The sequence below is a fragment of the Rosa rugosa genome, chromosome 2 (assembly GCF_958449725.1).
Source record: "Rosa rugosa chromosome 2, drRosRugo1.1, whole genome shotgun sequence".
NCBI lineage: Eukaryota > Viridiplantae > Streptophyta > Magnoliopsida > Rosales > Rosaceae > Rosa > Rosa rugosa.
This window is the reverse complement of record NC_084821.1, coordinates 44,051,949-44,060,125: the sequence shown is the minus strand read 5'-3', so window position 1 is coordinate 44,060,125 and position 8,177 is coordinate 44,051,949. Positions and strand designations below refer to the sequence as shown.

The 8,177-nt window shown below is 35.5% G+C and overlaps 1 long non-coding RNA gene across 1 annotated transcript; it reads right to left on the bottom strand.

Moving 5' to 3' along the window:
* Positions 1–2,493: 2,493 nt before the first annotated feature.
* LOC133730100 (uncharacterized) lies at positions 2,494–4,053 on the bottom strand. The gene is made up of 3 exons (XR_009856595.1): positions 3,887–4,053; positions 2,707–2,803; positions 2,494–2,604 (listed from the first exon to the last, which is right to left on the bottom strand). It is a non-coding gene; the product is annotated as an uncharacterized LOC133730100 (long non-coding RNA).
* Positions 4,054–8,177: the final 4,124 nt, after the last annotated feature.

Genomic DNA, 8,177 nt, shown 5'->3' with positions numbered 1-8,177 from the left:
TTTTTGTAGTAAACCTTTTAATTGGTGCTCAGATTCATAGTTAGAATTGAGGGAATATATGTTCTGAGGGAGGTAACCTACAATATGAGGAAAGCAAAGTGGACACAATGATCCGGTCATCTATCTGCAGAAAGAATAAAAATCAACTTGATGAATTTCATGCACCAACCTTCCGGGGCAAAGGAATGAGTTGATGGCGGCAACCATGCCGATGTAAATCCAGATTTTGCAATATCAGGAACTTTACTTTCTAAATTTTTCCTATAGTGATATCAGCATGCTTGCAATCTCTGCATATATACAATATACAAGTTTAAACTCCCAAACATATATATAATCCAACACACATTTAGAAGTTTCAGAGTATGATTACACTCTCGATAAAGGTAGAGTTTAACAAAATCAACATATAGTTGGTAGCTTCTTTTGGTAAGACTTTCACCTGGTACAAAATAGGTCCTCTAACCACAAAAGAGGTCCTTCAAAACACACAAAAGTACCCAACCTTAGAAGTCTTTAATTGAATAGTAATTCATGACTTAGCAAGATATAAACAACCAAAAGTAATGAATAAAAATACTCCAACACTACATGGTAACCAAAATAAAGCAATTTAGAATCATTTTGTCAAACACCTTGTGTGCATGAAAAATTGATACTGAACAACAAAAGAAAACCAACAAAATCACACTACAAATAACAAGGTTCCAGCTCCTCTTTCAAGAGTCAAAACAAAATGAAGAAAGAAGGAAATTAACCTTCAATACCAGACTCTCAATACCAAAGCATTTAGGTATTGTCATGATGGGGGTAGGAGTGAACTCCTTTGATCCTCTTTTTAAAAAAAAAGAAAAAAAAATACCAGACTCTCAATTTCCAAAGTACTATCAGTGGGGAAATTGATATAATGAAAAGAAAATATCAAAGCAGAGAAGTCCTTTGCATCAATCCTCAGCAGAGGCAAAACAGGAACAACTAAGAACAATCCATAAAGCTCTATACTTCTAGAGACCTGCAAATTTCAGAAACTTTAGCCTGCACTAAATGAACTACTGAGAGAACCAATACTTGACAGATTATTGTTTCTCAAGACCATGATTTCAACTCAAAGTAGAGACCAAAAGAGCAATATAGAAATCTAGTAAAATCATAAAGTAAAGGAGTCACTCACAATTGGAGAACTGACATTTAAACAAATTGAAAGTCTAACCATCTCTAAAACACAAGGTAGAAATCAGAATACATAAACAAAAGGTCTATGATCATTCTGTCATTGTAAAGGCTAGAACAACCTATAATAAGAAAGATCAACTAAACAACAGCAGCCTCCCAAATTCCCAAAACGATAAAAGAGAAAACAAAACAAATAAGTATAGAGGTCACACAGCTCAAAACAACCGGTAATCATTAGGGCACCACAAGCACACCAAACTCACACCCTGCTCATTAATTTACTCAAACATTACAATACTTTACTTGACTCTGAAAAGTGATAAACGACACAGACCACTTCACAAGACCAAGATTAAAATCCAAGCAAGACCAATAGAGAAATAGAAATTGAAGAAAGATAGAAATCAGAAGAGTCACTCACTTGGAAAACAACCATAGATACTGAACAGACCGAATGGAAACCCTTCACTTCTGAAATCTTCCTCCCTTTGCCTTCCCACAGTTCAGTTTCAACAGCAGCAAAATCAAACTCCCATTCTCCTTCGTTCATCTCCTTCTTCTTCTTCTAACACCCAAATCGACACTCACACCATTCTATAGCTTTACGCTCCTCCAATCTAGAAATACCCAATCGCAGCCTTTGAGGAAAACCCCAAACTCTCCAATTCTCTCTTCTCACTCCCTCTCCGTCTCCCCCTTTCTACTTCTCCTTCTTCTTTCTTTTTTAACTAGTCGCGCTCCCCTCCCTACCGTTTTCCTTCTGTTTCCCTATTTTCTTTCTCTTCCCCATGCTCCCTCTTTTCCCTTCTTCTTCTTCTTCTTTCTTTCTCCCTGATTGCCTTGCTTTTCTCCTCCTCCCTCTCTTCTCTTTCTTTTCTCTTCCTTCATCTCTGTTCTCTTTTTTATTCGATCCGAATCCCCCTTCTTCTTCTTCTTTTCTTTCTTCCCTTCTTCTCCCTGTTTCTCTTTTCTTTTCTTTTTTTCTTTCCCGTCTCCTTGCCTCACATTAGTCGGCAACCAGCATTCTTATCTTCCCAAATTTAAAAGAAAGCAATATAACAAAAGTGATAAACTAAAACCATTATCTAATAACCAATATATATATATTTATATATATAACAGAACTAACTAAAGAAACTACCACAAAAGGAAGAAAAGAATAAGAATTAAGAATATAAAAAGGTCTAACTCATAGATAGAAAAACAAATAGGCTCCAAAATCAGGTACGGGATATCACACCAAGTCGCCTTCTTGTTTCGTGCCATCTATTGTATGATTTATATGAAAGTATCCAAAGCAAATAAAATTTGATGACTTTGGCTATATTCATTTATTCACAAACTATTTTCAAACAAACACTCACACTTCTCTAAAACGCATACCTGAATTTAAACCAGTTGAAAAATTCAATGCCAGACTGTTCACAGAATCTGCAATACGAAATAACAGCAGTTAGAGAATCCAATATCGCTACAGTTATGTAAATGATAAATTCAATATAACAATCATCTAATGAAGTTTAGACTCTTTACCTGAATAGAAATAGTAGCCTGAAATAGCACTAAATAGTAAATAACAGACAAAGGAACAGTGGCACGAAAATCACAGCAAAACTTCTTTGCATAGAATCTGCAAAAGAGAAACAAAATAATAATGAAAAAAAAAATTTTCTTCAAAATTAGATCAAAGAACACACAATTTTGTCAACACAAAATTAGATCAAAGTCAGAAAATATGGCGATTTCTCTAGTAGTCAATTCCAGTATAAGAGCAAGAATCAAAGCATGCTTCTTTTAACCATTATATGCATAAACCCAACGAAACACATCAAACCACAAAAAAGCTGGCACCTCTAAAATCCTTGCACAAATTCCCAGTCAAAATAAAAAGCTGGAGGTCTGGGAGAGAATTCTTTATGATCAGAGTCATAAAGAGTGTGAGAAGCAAAGCATGGCCTAATCAAATGTCACATATATAAATTGATCCCACGATGAAAGCATTGGAATTAAATTACAATTCTATGAAACTTATATATATATAAAGGAATCACAAAATTGTTGATATTGGATACGTTTCCCATATTGAAATTATCATTATAGCATGCTGCAATCTGCTATAGGCTTAATTGTTGACATTCTTGGACTGAAATTTCTTTTCACAGTAAATAAGACCTCTTACACTAAACAAAACAGCAAGGAAGACTAAGAATAAAATCTCAGACCCAAATTGAAATCAAAACATAAAAAAGCAAGACAGCAAGAAAGAAGAAGAATAACAATGTTTACAAAATGTTAAAAACAATGTTTACAAAATGAGGTACTACGCCTTCTCTGGCTCTAGCTCGATCAAGACATCTGGAGAATACCCAAAGTGGCTACCAGAATAACAATTTGAAAATCACAAATTGACAATGATAAAGCTAATCTACATCTACAAATCAACCAAAGTCAATAAATCAATACCAATCAATACCAACTAATCTGATTGAACATGACAAAGTAAATCTACGAAATCAAGCGAGCAACCATCCAATGAAAATTTTGAAATGACCAAACATCAGAAATAAAGCTAGAAACCTTTCCAACCAATTACCCAAATCCCAACTCTGAAGACAAACAAAAGCCCAAAAACGTAAAAACCCATAGCAATTCAAAACCAACAACAACTATAAACACAACTAACAAAAACAAAAGTAGAAGAAAATGGCCAAACCTGCGATCCTCACTCTCGCCAAACCCACCAAAGCCACAATTCAGAACACCACAGTCCCTTCTATTACTCCAAAAACACCTCCAATTTCTGAATTAAACACCTGATTCACAAAACCAATTACCAATTACATAGTTCTCCAAAGCACCATAAAGTTTGTACCGTAATTCTAATATAACAAAAAAGCATGAAAACCTATCATAAGCTCAGAAATAATTTTACCTACTGAAATCAAAGGAATCATACATGCTTTTGATTGGTTCTGTATTTCTTTATTTGATTTACATTGAAAGTGAAAGAGATCTGGACCTTAATAACATACCAGTTTTTAGATTTCCAATTCTTGATCTTTTTTTATCCAACACTCTCACCAAACCTAGCTAGCTTGAGAAATATTCAGTCACAATTTGCATTATATATATGTTTCCAGTTTACTATATATCCATCTGATCTACCTATCTTTAAAAGCCTAAATTGAACATCAGCAACTTGACTTTCATTCTTCATTATAATATGTCAAAATGGGTGTTTATGAGGAAATAAGAACCAACCTACTAAAATAATAGAGCATACATTGTTGAATTTGATGGATCCACCCAACAATTCAAGATGGGATCACATATGCATGAACCATTTGAGTGATATCATCAATCATAAATGCATCATCAAATGCTCTCAAAATTGCCAATAACATTGAAAAAGCTAGGATATAATGTAGATGGAAACAAGAACATTATGTATAATTAAACATTGTCTAAGAAATCTACAAACTGAAAACAAGAATCATCAAACTAATGTCTTTCTAACAGAATGCAGGACATTACACCTAAGATAAACACTCAAAACAAAAAAAAGACGAATCACCAACAGCTAGCATGTCTAACATAAAGAAGAAAGGGCGCACTCCCAAAAATCATCAGAAACCAAAACCCATAAAGCTGACCAAGAAAGTATTCAATCCCAAGGTTATTCTACCACTACCCCTTATAATCCTCAACCATTCTTCGTCAATCCACATACCAAAACCAATAAAAATAAAATCAATATTTGTAATCAAAATCGTTCACTAAGCTTGCGATAGGCCTATACGCACACTGTCTCTCTGCTACTTTTCTGGGTTCTATATCAAAATCCAAAAAATTTAAAAAAACAAAACAAAATAATACAAAACAAGTTCAGAAAAGTGAAGAACATACCTTGTGCCTGTGAACACTCAAATGCAGCCAAGGGAACCAGTTCTTCAATCCACTAGAAGAGCAATTTAGGGTTGATGTTGGCCGGTATCCAGATGTCATAGCCCACCCCTGAATCACCTATCAACCAATAAACAAACTTTCAATTGGAGATGGTAGTAACCCAAATAAGAGGAATAAGAAGATGAAGACAAATGAGTTACCTGAGAGGAAGACTATAGGAAAGGCTATGGAAGGAGGTTCTCTACGTGTCTGCCCTGTGACGAGAGGAAGAGAATAAGAGAGGAAACCAGATCTGGATCTAGTTTTATCGTTTTTCTTTCTTCTTTTTTTCCCTCATACTCGCAATTGATATAAGCCTAAACGACGGTAATGCAAGGCCATCGCATCCTATTCGAGTCTCCATTAATCCTGACGTGAAGGATGAAGTAGAGAATAAGAAGAAGAAGGAGAGATTAAGAAGAAGAATCGAGAGAGTGAGAAGATGAAGGAGAGAGTGAGAATCGAGATCTGAGAGAGCTGATGAGAAGGAGAGAGGCCGGTGTTTGAGTTTTTCAGTTTCGCGGGTTCTAGGTCGAGTTGAGAGAGCAGAGTGAGAAGGAGAGAAAATGACTTTTTTTTTTTTTGAGAGAAAGGAGAGAAAATGACTTAATTGTGAGGGATTGAGAAAGCACAAGTCAAAATAACTCAGAAAATTTTAAAACAAGTTCCACATATAGACAACATTTAAATGTCGTCTGAATGTCACTACAATTTTCCAGTCAACTAGGGCGTGGCAATTTGAGAGGGAAAAGACTCAAATCAACTTTTGGATATCCCTCCAAATTTGAGATAGGAAATCATCATCTATTACAACAACAAATATGTGTTGTCTGAATGCTGGCCATTTTTCCAAATTGAACGGGTATGGTTTTAGCCTATATTCAGACAACATAAAAAAAAATTATGTCGTCTGAAAAACTCAAACGACAGAAAACAAAACTTGTGTCGTCTGAAGTGTGTCGTCTGAAGGCCTTTTTGGCATAGTGTTTATTCAAGCTTGGATTATAAATCCTAGCTTCTGCATGACATCCCCAAACATGGCAGTGATGAAGACTAGGTTTTCTGCCACACCAAAGCTCAAAAGCAGTCTTTTCTATAGCTTTGCTAGGTGTTCTGTTGCAAATATAATTTGCAGTTTTTAAAGCCTCACCCCACAAAAATTTTGGCAAACCAGTTGTACACATCATGCATCTAACCATGTTCAAAAGGGTCCTATTCTTTCTCTCTGCAACACCATTCTGTTGTGGGTTATAGGGTGTTGTATATTGAGCTTTAATTCCATTGTCTTGCAAAAACAAGGCAAATGGACCCTTTTGTTGGCCGGATTCAGTGTACTTGCCATAGAACTCACCCCCTCTATCTGATCTCACTGTTTTGATTTTCTTTTCTAGTTGATTTTCTACCTCAGACTTAAAGATTTTAAAGGCTTTCAATGCTTGTGCCTTTTCTGAAAGTAGATAAATATAACTGTATCTAGAAAAGTCATCAATGAATGTGATAAAATACACATTCCCACAGATAGTTTGATGCCTAAATAGTCCACATATATCGGTGTGTATGAGTTCTAATAAATTTTGGCTTCTATATGCAGTCTTCTTTCTAGTATTAGTTATTTTTCCCTTAAAGCATTCAACACAGTCTGTTAGATCAGAAAAATCAAGTTCATTTAGGATGTTGTTTTTCACCAAAATTTTCAGTCTCTCTTTTGAAACATGGCCGAGTCTTCTATGCCATAAAAATGCAGACTTTTCATTTAGTTTGGTTCTTTTAACACCTGTTAAAGTGCTAGTACTGTTGGTGTTATTTTCAACAAGTAAAATTTCTTGTTGAGCCATTGAACAATTTAACTGTAAATAATCATTCATAATAACACCAGAACCAATTTGAACAGAATTTTTAGAAATAAGAATTCCATTACTATCCATAACAAGTCTACAACCAGATTTTACTAAAAGAGAAACTGAAACCAAATTCCTTCTCATGGAAGGTACATAAAAAACATTGTCCAGAACTAATAATTTTCCTAATCCTAAATCGAGCTTTAAGGTTCCAATAGCCTTGACTGCCACTCTCATGCCGTTGCCTACACACAGGTTCACTTCATCACTTTTTGGGATTCTCCTCCTTATGAATCCCTGCAAAGAATTAGTAATATGAATAGGTGAGCCTGAATCTATCCACCAAGACTGTGGTTCAACATTTATAAGATTAATTTCTAAGGAAAAAACTGTATTAGAAAAAATCTTACCCTTTTTGGCTAACCAATTCTTATAGCCAGTGCAGTCCTTTTTCATGTGTCCTACTCTTTTGCAAAAGTAGCACTTGAACCTGAATGGCCTGTTTTCCTTGGCCACTGCAGCTGTTGAACTCTTAGTTATGGCTTTGGTAGGCTTGAGCTTGTTCTGGGGCTTTTTCCTTTTAGGCTTCTCAATGAGGTTAATGGTTGTAGCAGGTTCCTTTTCTTCCTTGATCCTAGATTCCTCATCCACACAGATGGATATAAGTTCATCTAGAGTCCAGTTTCCCTTTTGAGAGTTGTAACTGGTCCTAAGATGACTAAAACTGTTAGGCAAGGAATGTAGTGCATAATGCACTACTTGCTCATCCCTAACCCCCATTAAGAGTTCCCTGAGTCTGCCATTTATATTGATCATCTTCATAATATGCTCTCTAACTCCCCCTGAACCCATGTACTTCAAATCATGAAACTCCTTAGTCAGCCTAGCTGCTTCTGCTTTTTCACTTTCTTTAAACTTAGCACCTATGAGTTCCAGAAAATCTGATGCTAGCTCAGGCTCTTCTATACTTCCCCTGACAGTCTTAGACATAGATGTTCTGATGAGGTTCTTAGCCATTCTATTGGATCTATGCCACTTCTTGTAAAGGTCAGTATCTTTCTTGGTGCTCTTTTCATTGAACTCTTCAGGCTTATTCTCAGTAAAGCAGTAGTCTATGTTCTCATGCATTCCCATATAATTTTCCACAGAGTCTAGCCAAGCTCTATAGTTGGTTCCAGTTAACATCAAGACACTATTCAAGTTCATGTAAGAGTTACCTAA